At 47.4% G+C, this 18171-nt stretch overlaps 2 pseudogenes; both read left to right on the top strand.

The window, feature by feature from the left end:
- The first annotated feature begins 3581 nt into the window (after window positions 1-3581).
- Window positions 3582-12776, top strand: LOC119288115 (annotated as a pseudogene).
- LOC119284212 lies at window positions 12428-16787 on the top strand (annotated as a pseudogene).
- Window positions 16788-18171: the final 1384 nt, after the last annotated feature.

The following is an 18171-nucleotide window of genomic DNA, read 5'->3' as shown; positions in this document are numbered from 1 at the left end:
TTGTGTACTTTGTGCCGATGTCGTCCGCAAGAGGTGGCCTCCTAAAAGAATTGCATAAGCACATCAAAAGATTTTTCAACATGAACTAGAGTTCAACATTAACTACGAAACACATCGATGCATAAAAAAAATTGAACCTATGAGTTCAATCTTTGAATAATCATATATCAAGATTATTATGAACTAAATACAATACATATATCAAAAACTAAATAAAATACTTTTATGAAGATGCAATCACCATTGTTTCAATGCATCATAACACATATACTACATATAACAAATACTTGCATCTTGAGGATTCATATACTACATATAACAAATACTTGCAATCACCATGTTAAAAAAATGAACTAGGGTTCATCTTGAGGATTCATATACTACATATAACAAATATATCAAATATTTGCATCATCCAATACTTGCATCATAGCATAGAAACGTGCATCATCCATCATATAAAAAAACCATTCAAATCAATTATGAACTAGGGTTCATCTTAACACAACCATAGCATAGGAACACGCATCATCCATCATATAGTTCAAATCTAACACAATATAACATCTAGAATCAACCTAAATCAATCCTAGGGTTAATATTTTTTTTCAAATAGGAGTGATTTCAAACGAATAATGCGACGAATCGGAAGGTGTTTGATTAAAACTAGTCGGAGGGATTGAAAGAGCTTACTTTTCTTTCTTCGGGGCCATCTCGATCCGCAAAATTCGTCAAGAAACGAGGAAGATCGGAGGGGGGAGTGGAGGGGATGAGAGAGGCGACTGTGAGCAAAACTGCTCTGTTCTTCGTGGTGGGGGGCGGCTGGGTGGGGGAGAAGGGGGTGGGGGCGGCCGGCCCGCGGTTTATATATGCCCACACCCTACCGCCAGGCAGGGCGGCGGTAGGGTGTGACGGAGGGGGAACGGCGGCAGTTATCGTTGCTGACGTGGAAAAGTTTGCTACCGCCGCAGGGCTCGGCGGTAGGCTATACGATCCTACCGCCGGGCCTCTCGGCGGTAGGCAAAATGGTCAAATCCCGAAATATTTTCAGACTGGGGTCAGATCTCGATTTGGTTTTCCAAAAGGGTCAAAACACGAAATTTTGCCGCATGCCGTGCCACAGTATGGAGACCTATGTCATCAGAGTGCTATGAAGCAGCACCTTTAATGCGTGGGGCCACGGGCACACGGGCGCAGGGCCGGAAAATAATTGAGCTTCAGCCACCACGAGAAGACTTGCATTGACTTGGCTTGGAGCTTCAGCTGGCTGCATCCCCTCTTGGCCATGGTTCTGCTTTGGTGATTTTAGACCCCTGTAGCCCTGCCTTTTATTTTCTTTGATGGCCCTGAAAGTGTATATCTCGGGTCAACACGAACAAGCTGTCCCCAGTAAAAGTTCTCAAGCTAGGAAATAAACATTGTGTTTGTGTTATGACAAATCAAAACTGAATTTCAGTGTCTCGAAATTAAGATGTGATTGAATACATGCTAAACTGAGATGTCCACCATACTTGTTATCGCAGGTGCTTGGCAGCTGGAATGATCGAGAAGAGATGGAGCACTGCCGATCCATTAATAAACTAAAGAGTTTATGTACACTTGTACAAAGAGATGGATATGGATTTATGCTGGTAATATAGCAGTTCCTTTGAGATTGATGGATGCCCTGCCAAAGTAATTTCTTTTACCAAAAAAGGCTTTCGCCCTGTTTTATATATAAAGCACCAAACCACAAGCATCCAGTACAACGACACGCCACGCCCACCGCAACACACGCACATACCGAAGACAGGATACATAGGCGCTGAGCGCAGCAACACCACTCCTAGCACTACTGCCCGGAAGATATGAAGCTACATATGATGAACCATGTGCTCCAAGGCGGCGCCTTCAGGAAGGATACGACGCCGGAGCGCCGCCACCGCCCGATCCAAGGATCAGAGTTTCCCCCGGAGCCGCATGACGGGCAATGAGAGCCGCGACGACGCCTTCAAGAAGGGAGCGATCTTCGCCGCCGCCGGTCCGTCCGAAGATAGAGCAGGTTTTCACCTCGGCCAACAATCACCGCCACCGAACGCCACACCCCGGCAACCACGCCGCCCACACGACCATGATGACCGGGCAGCACCAAGGCACGGGCTTTGTCCAAGAGCACCGCGCAACCACCACCACCACCAGGGCCGCCGCCCCGGCATCCAAGGCCTAAACACCACCTCATCTAAGACCCGCCGCTACCCCAACCAAAAGAGACTGAGCGACCCCTAGCATCTGGCCACCATCGACTCGTCCTGTTGCACCGTGCGCGAGACGAGCTCGGTCCTGTCGCCAGGAGCGAGACGAGCCCGGTCCTGCAGCCGTGCGCGAGACGGGCTCGGTCCTGCTGCCAGGCGCGAGAAGAGATCGGTCCTGCAGCCCGGGCGCGAGACGAGCGATGGACCAAAGCTGGGGACGAGCCAACTCTCCGACAAAGATTGCGCCCGGGCACCGAGAAGAGGGGTCGAAGGCCTGCACAAGCCGCTCACCGACGGGCCGACGCCGAAGAGGTCCAGCCGCCGCCGTGAGACGAACCCGACCACCGCCAAGGGCCACCACCACGCCATGGCAGCCCCATCCACGCCGAGCACAGCCCGCGGCACCTGCCATCGCCGGATCGGCCGGGGGCCGGCAGGCCCGCCACCACCAGGGAGCGCCGCAGCAGGAGGCGGTCACCGGAGCCGGCCACCACCTGCAGCGAGCCGGACCCCCGCCACCACAGAGGCCCAGGCCACCTGCGCCGTAGCTTCATCAGATCTGAGCCGCGCCCAAAGCTGCCGCCGCCGGGAGCAGAGAACGCCCCAGCCCGCACCAGCCACTCCACGCCGCCGCCTGCAGGCCGCGCCCCCGTCGCCGGCCGCCGCCGCCGCGCCGCCGCGCCCTGAGCTCGCGCCGCGCCGCCACCTGTCCCAGATGGCCCGCGCCATCCAGTGCCGTGTGGGGGGGGAGGAAGAGGCCCCGCCGCCGCCCGAGCTGGCCGGGCTTTGCCCGCCAGCATGCGGGGGCGGCGGCGAGGGGAGGGAGGAGCAAGGAGGAGGGCCGAGCCCGCGCGCTAGGGTTTCCCCCCCGGCGGCGCTCGCGGGAGCGGCCAGGGAGGGGAGGGAGGGCAAGTCCTCTTATCTGATCAAGTAATTTCTTTTAGATGTCTGTACGTATGTAGCTTAGTTTTTTGCTGTGCGTTTGCTACTGTCTACCCAGGCTTATCTGAATATATCCTTATTACTCCCTTCGGTGTTTCAAAAACGCTTGTAAGAAAATTCAAAAAAAAAAACGCTTGTAAGAATTCATTATCAAAATACATGCACTGTATGTGCGTGCGCTTGAATTCTAAAAAGGCTGCCATCCATGTCATTTCAAAACCTTGCAAATTTCTAAATATTCTCATAGAGAATACCTTGGTATAAAAACAAAAGAGAAGTAGAGACACTGAAGCGTCCAACAGTCATATGGCTGTGCTCCACATGGGCTGTTGCTCCGTGACTCTGTCACCGCGTGCATAAAGCCATGCATGTACCATAAAAGTGGTTAAGCACCTTTGATGCATCGGGTCCAGAAAACGTTGGATGTGCTTTCAAATAGTGCAGCATGTCGGAAAATAATTGAGCTGCAGGCACAAGAAGACTAGCATTATTGACTTGACTTGTAGATCCAGTGGCAGTGGCTGCCTCTTGAGATGGCTTTAACAAGCAATTGCATTCCCCACTCACTCTAACCAAGCCATGACACTGTTTTGGTGATTTCAGATCTCGAAGCAAGCGCACAAGATCCAGGTGGAGCTCTCACCAAATTCTTCCGGATCTACGTCCATTAAGAGCCAGGTGTGTTGCGCTTGATTTGGTTTTGTTCTCACTTCTCATACCAATAGGAAGCTAGGTCGATGCAAAAAATAAGCAGTTTTCCTTGCCGTTACAAGCCAGGCATGGTGGTTGTTCTCTGGTTTTGATTGGCCATCTCAAGTTGAAGAACAAATCCTTTATCAACAACTAGCTAGCACACTCTCAGTCAGACCCAATTACCCATGGCTCCATGAAGGTTCAGGATCTCCACTGTTAAGCCAGCCAAGCGATGAGGTCTATTTACACGTCCACTGGCTGGCTCTTGAGATGGCCTCAACAACAAAATTAGCATTCCTCACTCTCACAAAGCCATGACGCCGGTTTGATGATTTCAGATACTGAAGCTCACTACAAGGAAGTCACTACAGGTCCAAATCCTTCCGGATCAACATCGACTACAAGCCAGGTGTGTTGCCTCCGTTCGGAATCACTCGTGCAAGAAATGAATGTATCTAGATGTATTTTAATTAGTTGTAGATACATCCATTTTTGGGACAAGTAATTCCGAACGGAGGGAGTAGTTCTCATGTCAATACCCCAGGTTCTATCACCAACACCCTAACTAGGTCGATACAAAAATAAGTAGTTTTGCTTGCCATTACAGGCCAGTAGGTGGTTGTCCTTTGGTTCTGTCAAGAAAAAAAGGGAACAACAAGGACATCTCAAGTTGAAGACTGAATCCAGCTACTTATCATCGCCAACGAGCTAGCGCACTCTCAGGATCTCCATGATGCTTCGGTGACAACTAGTCTGTTCGTTCCAGATTCAGAATTGCACAAGGAGGTCACCAACATCGATTTGATCTGAGCCATTACGAGACAGCTGTGACGTCCTTCCCTAGTTTTCTGGCTATCTTAGGTACTCAGAACAATCTTCCTTAATGCAAACATAAGCCACTTTTGCTGTATCTATTGAAATTGGCAAGCCTAGTATATTTTTTGATTAATGTGTTGCCATTTCGTCCAGCACAATAAATATTTCTTCTGGAAAAAAAGACGAGCCTCTAGATCAGCTGGTCTGATGAGTTGGCAGCCATGTTCAGGTTTTGCATGCCATGTGTTGTTTTCCTTGGATTTACAAAATATCTAGAATCAATATATAGTGTAGGGGTTGATAATGCTTGTTACTGGCGATAGAATTAGCACATGGGCATGTGCTCTTGCATTAAAGATACGCTAATGTGGGAATGTTTAGCCTCCTAAAGTCATCGTTGTTGTTGTGTGAACATCTCCTAAAGTGAACATTTCCGGTCCTTTTAAATTTAAGTTGTTTTAATTATGGCAATAATATATTGATTTCTCCCAGCGATTCCTATGGCATTATAGCATTGTTTTTTTATTCATTTTCTTGATTGCAAATTTGCAATGCATCTTTCTTGCAGCTTAATCAACGACTCTAGCTATTTGCCTCCATACACCTGTAGATAATATTAGATATATGTTGAAGAAAATATGGAACTAAGTTACCCTGAAATTAGAATATTCATATTGGCGCTAGCATGTCAGATTGGTTCCATCTTTATCTTGATTCAAATTTCAACATTTTGGGACATTTTAACCTGAGATGTCCCTATTTGGAATGTAGCATGCATGGTCAGTTATTGTTTGCTGCAGTTAATAACATTAAGTTTAATGTGTAGAAAATATAGAACCTACAATATTCGTTGTATTGATCTGATCCTTGTGTAGGGTATATATAGAAGTACATGTGAGGGAGAGGATTGGAGTACAAGGCAAGTCATTGTTGGTTTAAACCAAATCTATCTCTATCTCTCCTAATCCATAACTAACACGTTTATACTTCTAACATTCCTCCTCAGTCGTAGCGTGAGTGAAGCGGACGATTGCGACTGAATTTGAAGTCTTGCGCTTTTGTCATCTTCTCCGCTGCACCATCATCAACTGCGTCCTTGATGGCTGATGGGTCGGCACCTAGGGCGGTGACTGTGTCCCCTTCGGTGCCTTCCTTGTCTTCTCCTCTATTCCCTCCCGCAGTCACAGTGGGAGTGTCGTGGACGCAAGTGACGAGGCGGACACTGTTGACTGGAGTTGTTGCTGATGAGTTGCTGTAGATAGCCATTAATGTCGAGGTAGCCGATCATGGTGATGTAGCCGTGGTCGAGGTACTCATGGTCGATGGTGTGGTCGTCGTGGATGATGAAGCCGCACAAAGCCGGAGGCGCAAAAAATGCGCTATGACGGAGCTACAGACGTGGACGATGCACCTTGCGGATGTCAGAGGGTGCCGTCGGCGACGAGTCCGCCGGTTTTGCCAAGACCGGAGGAAGCCCATCGAGCACACAGCGATTTTGCCAGAACCGTGTGGCCTTGAAGGGGTCGTCACTATAGTGACGCCGTGTCGATGCAGTTGTGCCATCGTTGATGACGCGGTCAATGCCGTCGTCGTGACGCGGTCATTGCCGTCGTCGTGGTCGCGTCTTGCAGAAAAGTCTGTTAGGGGACACTAGGTGTCCATCTTGTGGACGAGGCGGCGGTGGTGTGTTGGTGAAGACCACGTTGGTGAAGACCATGGCGATGAAGTGTCGGCTATGGCGTCGCAGCGGCGTGTCGACGAAGTGTCGATGCCGAAGAAGTATGTTGGCTCGTAGCTTGGCGTAGTCGTACAGCTTGACGTCGTTCGGCTCGATGCAGAGGCGTCGGTGTAGCCGTGCAGTACAGATCGACGACGGCGGTCGATGCAGCGATGCAGAGGATGATGTAGCTCGGCTCGGTGAAAGAGTGGATCGTCCTCGGTGCGGGTGCAGGTCGGCGGCTCGGTGTAGATGAGGCAGGTCGTGCGCGTCGTTGCTCATGTCCCGCGAGGGCTGGAGTCGAGCAGATCATTCCCCTCGCCCCCGCGTCGCTCCAACAGGGGCGACACGGGCGGCTAACCCTAGCCGCCGCCGGCGGCCTCCCCTCCCCTTCCTCTCCTCCTCGTCGCCACCAGAGGAGCCGCCGATGCGTCGCGCGGCTGCCGAGGAAGGTGGCGGCGGGGCCTTCGTCGTCCCTTCGCGGAGATCCGGATCCACGGGGTGGCGGCCCCTACTGGTTCGGCGCCGCCGTTCGCGCCCTGGACGGTGTGCGCGGGGACTCTGCCCGGCGTCCTCGACCGCTCGGGTGGTGGGGAGTCCGCGCTTGGCGGCGGCAGTTTGGGGGCCTTCGTCCTCGCCAGATCTGGAGGCCTGCTGCTCCCTCATTCCCGCTCCTTCCCCTTTGCGCTTGAGGCCGGTGGCTGCTGGTTCCGGTGCTTCTGGGGATGGTGGTGCAGATTGGGACCGAGGGAAACCCTAGGCCGGCTGGTTCGGCTCGACAGCGGCGTCGGCTTCGGGCGACGCATCCTTCCTGAAGGCCGTGTCGTGGTCCTTATTCTTGCCACCTCCGGTCCTCTCCCGGGTGAAAACCCAAAATCCGGCCTGGATTGGGCAGCGGTGGCGCCATGGGTGTCATCTCCTCCTTGGAGGCGTTGCCTGGGGAGCTAGGACTCGGGTGTGGGCTCATGAAGGTGGGGGCTTTGGCCGCCGGCTGGCTCTCTGCAGCTGCTCGCGGCGGCTTTCATGTTGTGCAGAGTGCCCCTTGTATCTTTAGGGCATTTCCTGTTTTTGGTGTTCGCGTCGGAGGAGCGGCGTGGCATCTGGCACGTTGACAACGGCGAGTCTCAGCGGCATGGAGCAGTGGGGGTTTCGCCGGTGGGCGTGTGATGATGGACGAGCGCAGGATGGTGGCGCTGTCTGGCGTCGTGGTGGCGTCGATGGCAGAGAGACCTGACACGGTTCATGCAACAGTACAACTCTGAAGATGGATTGATGGTACGTGGCTGCGGCGGCCTCATACCCGGCAGGGGTCCTAGTTGAAGAGCACGCCGGACTGGTGGGTGCCCATACCCGGCAGGCGTCCTGGTTGGGACCTCAGGTCTTAGATGTTAGGTTTGGCTGCGAGGTCTGTTTGGTATTAGGCCCAGACCATCAGCGCCCCTTCATCAGTTAGATAGAAGTAGCGACAGAGGTTGCAAAGATGGTGGCTTTGGTCTTACTGTTGTACGACTTTGTAAGGTTTTGTGTTAATAATTAATACATTGGCCGTATGCATCGTCCAGATGCAGAGGCCGGGGGTATTCCTCCTTTTCGAAAAAAAATGTATCGCTGAAGCTCTAGGATGTGGCTCTGGAGATCATGGTCACATATGGACATGGACATGTGGGACGTGCTTACGTGACCCATGATCTGCTTGCTGGAGTTGACGAAGTCGATGCCCACCAGATTGAACGGGAATTGGTTGCTCGGTCTTCTACGCCCACGACTGAAGTCGTCCGCCCACGTCGGAGTTCCGCGGCCGCGAAAGAGATCTGTGCGGGAGCTATGCCCTCCCGTGATCGGACGTCCGTGTGTCCTTCGCTGCTGCTCGCCGGCGTCGCATCTCCGCCTGATGGAAGGGCATCAGGACGCTGATTGGTGTCGAGGGCATATGGACGCTGTTTGGTGGCGCCGCTCCACCGGCCTGCATGGGCTGCGCCTGCCGAGCGTTTTGCATCGACCGGCTGCTCCAGCGCCCGGCCACGAAAGCGCCTGCTCCTGGACCGCCAGCGCCCGGCTTGAAACCTGTGGATCACGGTCGCGCCGGTGTTGCGTGTGCTGGCTCGTTCAGAGGCGCCGCGTGTGCTGGCTCGTTCAGAGGCGCCGGTCGTGGACGCACCGGCGGAGATGCGCGGCGAAGACCCGCCAGGCGGATGCTGCGTGTTGATGAAGCAGATCAGACCTGTACACTGGCAGTGCAGCACCACGCACTGGATTTGGAGGAGATTTTTGGAACCGATCTCTCCACCGCTTTGCTGTGATCTTTCAGGAGATAATAGGGCTTCAGATTTATTTGTGTCTAAAGAAGAACTAACCTAACAGAAGTTGGAAAATTGAGAAATTGATCTAATCTAACTAAGGAACCGATCTCATCATCTTTGATCGATCGGATGCCGCGCCCCCGAGGAGAAGAGATTAATCTCCTCGGGGGCGGCGCGCTGTGGAAGTGGCGAGAAGTCCTAGGATCGTCGTCGCGAGACTAACCGCTCTGATACCATGTAGAAAATATAGAACCTACAATATTCGTTGTATTGATCTGACCCTTGTGTAGGGTATATATAGAAGTACATGTGAGGGAGAGGATTGGAGTACAAGGCAAGTCATTGTTGGTTTAAACCAAATCTATCTCTATCTCTCCTAATCCATAACTAACACATTTATACTTCTAACATAATGCAGTTGACTATAGCTAGTCCCAAGTGTTTTAAAATCAACATAGACCTGCCTGTCATAAAACCGTTTTGTATGATCATGTAAGTTAAGAGTTAGATAGGTTAACATTATGAAATAAGAGTTTAGGAGGATTACTTTGTGAGAATATGTTTATTTTATTTTTCCATTGTGGTTTTACTGTTTGAGTTTTGAAGTGTTTTCACAAATGTTTGCTACTAGCAGAATGCAATAACAGTTTACTAATACATCACTTCATTTTGCAGTGGCCATTCTAACGGTATTGAGGAAAATATACAACTAGGCCACCACCTAACACCGAGACATTAGCAATTCTCGAAGTAATGGCGGAGATTGTGATTCTTCTAGCCATTAAAAAGATCGGAATTGCCTTGGCAAAGGGAGCGGTAGACCAGGCCAGCGTGCAGTTTGCAAAGTATGGCACACAACTACTAGAGCTATAGGGCAGTATGGGTCGTGTTGCTAAGGAGCTTCGCATAATGCATGAGGTTCTATGCCAGATGGACATTCGTAGTCGCAACAATCAAGTATATGAGGGCTGGTTGGAGGAGTTACAGAAAATAGCATATGTGATGGAGGACATGGTGGATGAGTATTTGTATCTTGTCGGCCAGGAACATGATATAGGTTGTTGTTTTTTTGTGAAGAAAGGTTTCAAGAAGCCAAGATCTCTGCTTTCTTTGAGCAGGATAGCTTTCAAGGTGAAGGAAATAGAGAAAGACCTTTCACACCTATCAGATACAAAATACTGTTTGGTTCCCACAATAAATAATGGGGATGCAAGCAATTCAAATTACATTGTCAAGAGATCCCAAGAGCTGGCAAACATTTCACGCTCTCTTGATGAAGAAGATCTAGTGGGGGTGGATGAAAACAGAGAAGAGCTGGAGCAGTGGTTGGAAAGTGATGATTTTGGACACTCTGTTATAGCTTTGCTGGGAATGGGAGGTCTTGGTAAAACTGCCTTAGCTGCAAATGTCTACAAGAAGGAGAGGGAAAAATTCCAGTGCTACGCATGGGTCTCCATTTCTCAGACTTATTCTAGAGAAGATGTATTGAGAAATATGATCAAAGAACTTTTTAAGGATAATGCCAGTGTTCTATCTAGCACTCTGGCTATGGACATAATGAGCCTTGAAGAGACATTAAAGAAATATCTAGAGCAAAGGAAGTACTTTATCATATTGGATGATGTTTGGGATCCGGAAGCATTTAATGATTTGTCAAGGATGTTTATTCATAATGATAAGGACAGTAGAGTGATGCTCACAACAAGGGAAGCCTGCGTTGCCGCACTTGCCTCTCCAGGACGTATCTTAACACTGGAAGCTTTACCAGAAGAAAAAGCATGTGATCTCTTTTGTAAGGAAGCCTTTCCAAGAGATACAAATCTTGAATGTCCCACGGAATTGAAGCCATTGTGCAAGGAAATAGTTAGCAAGTGCAAAGGCTTGCCTCTTGCTATCGTGTCAGTTGGTAGCCTCTTGCGTGGGCGTGATAAAACCGTGGAAGAATGGAGAAGAATAAATGACCAACTGAGCTGGGAGATAATTAACAATTCAAGGCTGGACCACATAAGGAATGTTCTGCATCTAAGCTTCATCTACCTCCCAACATACTTAAAAAGTTGTTTCCTGTACTGCAGCTTATTTCCAGGAGACTATCATTTTAAAAGGAAACAACTTGTACGGTTATGGATAGCAGAGGGGTTCATCGAGGAGAGGGGTGAAAGCACACTAGAAGTAGTGGCAGAATGCTATCTAAAAGAGTTGGTTGACAGAAACATGATGCAACTTGTTGAGAGAAACTCATTTGGTAGGATGAAGAAATTCAGAATGCACGATCTCGTGCGTGAACTGGCAGTTGATTGTGCAAGAAGAACTGTTTTGGTGTTAGTTATGAGAATGAGTGTGGGGGGTCTCTTGAGATGAGTGGACGTCGGTTGGTGCTTCACAAACTAAAGAGGGATATTGAGCAACCATTTTCCAATATGCACCAACTTCGGACTGTCATCGCACCGGGCTGTAGCAAGCCATCATTCACCTTACTACCTCTTCTATGCACGGAGTCAAGATATATGACAGTGCTAGAACTAAGCGGTCTACCCATGGAGAAGATTCCAGATGCTATTGGGGTTCTTTTTAATCTCCGCCATTTGGGTTTGCGGGGTTCAAAGGTGAAGATGCTCCCAAAGACTATTGAGAACCTTTCAAATTTGTTGACACTCGACCTTTATGAATCTGATATACATGAGTTGCCTAGTGGGATTGTGAAACTGAAGAAGCTTAGGCACTTATTTGCTCAGGAAACAATTGATTCAGGTTGGAGAGAGCTTGCATGTTGTAGTGGTGTGCATATCCCCAATGGACTTGGAAATCTAACAAACTTACTGACGCTGCAAGCATTGGAAGTACAGGATTTGTCTTTTAGACATTTAGGGGAGCTGAGGCAAGTGAGAAGCTTGAGGTTACTGAATGTGAAGGGAATCTACTGTAGAAGTATCAGTGAGTCTCTAGTTCAAATGCAGTATTTGTCCTTCCTATATGTGAATGCAAGTGATGAAAACGAGATTCTCTTGTTGAATGTCTGCCTGCCAAGCCTGCAAAAGCTAACATTGAGAGGGCGACTAGCGGAAGGGGCGCTGCATGAGTCTCCTCTCTTCCAAGATGTTGGGGGTCAGAACTTGTATACATTGTCTCTATATTGGTCACAGCTGAGAGAAGACCCCCTGCCATCGCTTTCTCGGCTGGCAAATTTGACATATCTTCGTTTCACCAGAGCATACAACGGAGAGCAGCTGACATTTCTCACGGGGTGGTTCCCCAAGCTAAAGGTTCTCTGGCTAAGCGACCTGCCTAATCTGAGTAGGATTGAGATACAGCAAGGTGCAATGGTGAGCTTGGAAGAATTATTCTTAACCAACCTCAGTAGCATGACGGAGGTCCCTGCTGGCATTGAGTTCGTCCTACCCCTCCAGTATCTAGGCTTCCTAGAAATCACCAATGACTTCTTGACAGTGCTGTACCAATGTTCTGTACTTGAAGAGCAGATGTGGCACTATTCTCTCCGAGACTGACCTGCCACACTGGACGGGAAATGTGTAGGTACGTAAACTACTGCATTAATCTGCCAACTGGCCAGTACCACTACTTACTCCGGCCCTTATCTCTAATCTTACTACTGTACTTTAAGATGTTGACGATGATATGGTGTTTGCTTATGCAGGTCGCCGGCCGGAAGGGGGATGCTTCATTGTTTGGGCCACATGCGTATTCGATTCAGTGAGTGAAGAGGGTCAATGCATCTGAAGGTGCATTATATTTGTGTTGCTGCTGCTGATATACCACGATACCAGCCACCTGCGTCTGCTCTGCTTTTATGAGACGTGCTACTGCTACTGCTGCGGCCGTGAGTGTGCTTTTAAATACGACGGCGCTTACTGTACGACTGTGAGCTAGCTGTATTTCTGTATACAGCCTTATTTTCGCATGGTTTGTTTTTCGAATTAGGAGCTCTCCGCTCCCGATTTTTATTTGAGAAACTGATCAACGCATGATTTGTTTCAACTATACATGTACTGATGTTTGTGAGTGTGCTTGCTGTGAACCCATTTCAGCTGTGGCTGTTTAATAAACTAAAACATTTGGTTTGTGATTTCATAATTATTGCTGGGGTATTCATTTTCACCGTCCTGTGGTTACCTGTTGCCTTTAGCTGATGCTGCTGTAACTTACTTGCTGGCTGGGGGAATTCTTGAAATGTTGTACTACCTCTGTTTCTGAATGTGTATCAGTGTACATGTGCTTGTCTGCTCTGCAGCCAGTCTTGATCTGTTCCTTGGTTCTTATTTTGGACACGTGGGCATGCTACTTCCATTCTGGATTTCGTTCCTTGTTTACTCACGGATCATCATGCCAATATACGCTAAAGCTAAAGAGGCGGCAATATACCTACGTCCTTAATTTCCATGAAAGAGGAGGCAATTGACGAGCTCAATTAACATGCAGTTTTACCAGGACCAGTGCTTTTTTTCTTTTTGAAAAGGAGGATGACCTCCGGCCTCTGCATTTGGAGGATGACCAGTGCTTCCTAGAATCTTAGTGATGTCAATATTATGTCATTTACTGTCTGAATGCTTCAATTGCTGAAACCAGTTCTTACAAAGGACGACCACGGCAAAACACATCGAACCAAACAAACCTGGCAAGCGAAGAAGTACCATCGCAACTTTGGTATGCTGTTAAGATTGCTTCGACAACCTTCGCCGTGCCTTTCACTGGGCCATGTGAAGTGAAGGAAATGCAAAATCAGCCGGGAGGCCCTACCTCCACAAATTTTCTATGGTGTTAAGATTGCCATGGTCTTGGTTGGAATGGTGTCTGCCGGAAAAGGACTTACGTTGGCATGGGTTGCACTTGCTACAGCACAGACATGGAGCTCTGATGTGCTCCGTCCAGAATTTGGGGAGATCGACTTGCAAGGCGCATTTCGATTGACCATATTCGGCAGTTTTCCTTTATCTTTGGACTCAAATTCAAGACATTACCGTGATTTAACGTTAATTTTATAAAACTATAAAATTGTGCCTCCTCCATCAAATCTCCAGAATAATATTGGTGATTATATTGGTAGGATTCTAGTCAATTACACCACTAGTGCTAGAACTTGGCACAAAAGTTCATTTTAGTGCTAGAACTTGTGGTGTACATATAAATGGTTCAAGAACTTGGCTTCACGGTGCAAATACGGTGTTGTGCACACCTGCGGCGCGCCAGCTTGGCATAGGCGTGTGGCCTGTCTTTTGCGAAAAGCCTCTTGATATTTTTTCTGATGAAAAACAGAAAAAGTCCCTCGAGAAAACTGTACATAAAAGAAAAAAATCTACTCGTTCGGACTCACGACCTATAGGTCATATGCGCCGGTGGGTAGCCAGCACACCAATTTGGATTTGATGTCACTATTGATATATAGGCTTTATATATATACTTTAGGCCTAATCAATAAATTAAGAATTTTAGTCCAAAAAACAAAATACAGCAGGTTACATAGCCGGGCATACCACCCGAACTCAAGACGTCCAAAGTATAATTAAGCTTTGCATAATTTACAAAATTCATGCCATATAAAAACCATTCATGTGTTATTTTAAAACATATTCACACAATTTAAAACATTTCTGAATTATAAATTCTGTTTAAAATATTTAAATAGTAAAAATTTCAGAATCTGCAATCTGATGGCACACTAGGCTCATATTTATTTTTCAAACATATTTTATATTTAATTTTAATTAAAAATGCATACATAATGTTTTTAGAAAACACAAAAAAATATTAAAACACATGATCTCTTTTTAAAACAACCTGAAATTTTCTTAAACCATGATCACTTTTATATACTACATGAATATGATATTAAAAATCAGGAAAAAATTCAACATATATGAGAAATTATTTAATATATAAAAAATTCAAAACTAATTAAGCAATTTATTAAAATGTAAACAATTTTTTAAAAAACATCATAAGATAATTATATGGGTATATTGTTAAATTAGTACGTGATATTTTTTGATGCTATACGAACATTTTTAATGTAATTTATTGTACTTATATGTATATTATTTATAGCACGTTATTATAATTTACAAAATTTTAAAAATGCCAAAAACTAAAATGTTGAAATTGTCCGCACTGACTGCAATTCAGTTCAACAACACGATCGTTTTCTGTTACCTCTTCGGTTGGAGTTGTATCCCGGGCACTAACTTAATTATATGGATTTTTGTTAAATTAGTAGGTGGTTTTGTTTTGATGTTATATGAACATTTTAATGTATTTATATTATTTATATGTATATTATTTATAGCACATAATTATAATTTAAATATTTGTTTACCAAATTTAAAGATGAGAAAGACTAAAATATTGAAATGGTTTCACTTACTGCAATTCAGTTTAGTCACATGGTTGCGTTGTGTTATATTCATAAAATGCAATTAGACATCACAAATAAGTGACCTTGCTTGTTGTGGGCCCTTGTTATTGTATTAGTTGGTAGCCTTTTGTGTGCGCGCGACAAAACTGTGGAAGAATGGAGAAGAATTAATGATCAATTGAGTTGGGAGCTAAAAACAATTCAAGGTTTGATCACATAAGGAATGTTTTGCATCTGAGCTTCATCTACCTTCCAACACACTTGAAAAGTTGTTTCCTGTACTGTAGCTTATTTCCAGAAGACTATCTTCTCAAAAGGAAACAACTTGTACGGTTGTGGATAGCAGAGGGGTTCATCGAGGGAATGGGTGATAGCACATTAGAAGAAGTGGCAGAAGGCTATCTGAAGGAGTTGATTGATAGAAACATGCTACAACTTATTGAGAGGAATAATTTTGGTAGGATGAAAAAATTCAGAATGCACGACATCTTACGTGAATTGGCAGTTGACTTGGGCCAGAAGAACTGTTTTGGTGTTATAGACGAGGATAACTGTGGTGGTTCTGTACGGATGGATGGACGTCGATTGGTAATGCATAGAGTGAGGAAGGATATTGAGCAATCATTTTCTAGCATGCACCGCCTTCGAACTGTCATTACACTGGACGGCTGCATGCCATCATTCACTCTATTCCTCTGCTATGTAAGAAATCAAGATATATGACAGTGCTAGAATTAAGCGGTCTACCTATCGAGAAGCTTGCAGATGCTATTGGTGATCTTTTTAATCTCCGCCATTTGGGTTTACGTGATACAAAAGTGAAGGTGATCCCAAAGTCTGTTGAGAAGCTTTCAAATTTGTTGACACTGGACCTTCATGGATCTGACATACATGACTTGCCTAGTGGGATCGGGAAACTGAAGAAGCTTAGGCACTTATTTGTCGAGAAAACAATTGACCCAGGTTGGAGAGAGATTCAATGTTGCATTGGTATGTGTATCCCCAGCGGTCTTGGAAATCTAACAAACCTACAGACATTACAAGCATTGGAAGCACAAGATGAGTCTGTTAGACATTTATGGGAGCTGACGCAACCGAGAAGTTTGAGGTTATGGAATGTGAAAGGAAACTACCGTTGCCGCATCGGTGAGTCTCTAGTTCGGATGCGCTATTTGTCCAACCTAGATGTGAATGCAAGTGCTGAGAACGAGGTTCTCTTGTTGAATGTCTGCCTGCCAAGCCTGCAAAAGCTGTATTTGAGAGAACGACTAGCGGAAGGGGCTTTTGAGGAATCTCCTCTCTTCCAAGCTATTGGAGGGCAGAACTTGCATGTCTTAAATCTATCTTTATCACAATTGAGAGAAGACCCCCTGCCATCCCTTTCTCGGTTGTCAAATTTGACGCGTCTCCAATTCACTAGAGCATACAGCGGAGAGCAGCTGACATTTTGCACAGGGTGGTTTCCCAAGCTAAAGATTCCCGTTCTAAAAGACATGCCTAATCTGAATCGTCTAGAGATACATCAAGATGCCATGGCGAGCCTGGAAAGATTAGTCTTAGTCAACCTCAGCGGTATGATGGAGATCCCACCTGGCATTGAGTTTCTCATGCCCCTCCAGCGTCTGGTCTTCCAAGAAATCACCAATGACTTCTTGACATTGTTGCGTGAGTGTTCTGCAATTCAAGGGGCCCATGCGGTGTATTCTCTCCGATATTGACATGCCCAGGCTGGTTTGGAAATGTCTATGTACTACATATGTAAGCAGTAGCTACTCACTTACCAACTAGTACCAGTGTACCACTACTTGCTTTCTCCCTTGTCTCTTATTATCTTCTACAATGTATTGATGTGATCTAAGAGCAACTCCAACAGGCCGACCCAAACGGACGGCGCATTTGTCCGCTTTTTGTCCGTTTGGGTCGGCCGCCCGCCCGGCGTCCGCCCAGTTTTGCATTTGCATCGGCAGTGCGCCCAACGCGCCGACCCATTTCATGCCCGCATTCAACTTTTAAATAAAAAGGGCCCGCGGCCGGTCATGCCAGCGGCCATGTCTCATGCCGGCACCTTGCCAGCGCCGGCATACAATGCCAGCTTCAGAAAATATCACCACGGTTCATGCTGGCGCACTCACCAGCCGGCCGGCACACATGCCAGCACACAAAAAAGGGTGGGACTTGAGTTCGACCACACCATCTCGGCTCCCGTGGTCATGCCGGCACACCTGCCGGCATACAAAAAAGATGGCATTCGCTGCCATAGATCACTCGTCGGCGAACTTGAGCATGTCGGCCTGCATCTTCTCGAACCACGGCCTCTTCCTTGGCGACACGGTGTTGAGATCCACCTTCATGATCTCCACCCCGGTCATCATGCTCGCAAAGAGCCACTTCTTTCGCCTTGGTCTTAGCGTTGACGGCCTCGATCTCTAGCATCCTGGCTTGCTTCTCCGCCTCGAGCTCGAACATCTTGACTTTCTTCTCGACGTCAAGATCAAGCCTCCTCCTTTGGATCTCCAAGAAAGCATCCATTTGCTCCGCCTTGAAACGCCGGCGCCCTCCTCCTCCCTTGAGTCCTTCTTATCATGTCGTCCACGCTTGCGATCAAGGCGTTGGTGGCCGCATCTTGCTTGTCCTTCTTCTTGGAGTTGGTCTTCCCCCGCGGCCGTGCCGGCTCGCGCTCCCCAACATCCTCCACGGCTTTCTTCCCCTCATGTGCCTTGAGTGCGGCATATTGTGCCTTGAACTTCTCTTCGTCCTTGATGACCCGATAGCAATGGGAGAGGTTGAAGCACTTGCCATTGTGTTGAACCTTGAATGCCTCCAAAGCTTGAAATGCCTACAAAATGTTTTCATGCAAGCATATGGGCAAGTGATAGCAAGAATGATCTAGATGACACAAAAGAGGGTGGCCTGCTTGCTATCATACCATGTCTTGCATGCCGATGCCACTCACGGGGCGGGCCTTGACGCTCTCAAGGGTGGCGCAAAACTTGTTGCACTCTTGTTGGATCACCCTCCACCGCTTGGAAATGGAGACCCACCCGCGCGTGCTCACAAATTGGTAAGGTGGAAACTTCTTGCGCTCATGGAACTCTCGGTGCACAC

Source organism: Triticum dicoccoides, chromosome 4A (assembly GCF_002162155.2).
Source record: "Triticum dicoccoides isolate Atlit2015 ecotype Zavitan chromosome 4A, WEW_v2.0, whole genome shotgun sequence".
Classification (NCBI taxonomy): domain Eukaryota; kingdom Viridiplantae; phylum Streptophyta; class Magnoliopsida; order Poales; family Poaceae; genus Triticum; species Triticum dicoccoides.
Note: the sequence above shows the minus strand (reverse complement) of the source record. Positions and strands in the feature narration are given on the sequence as shown.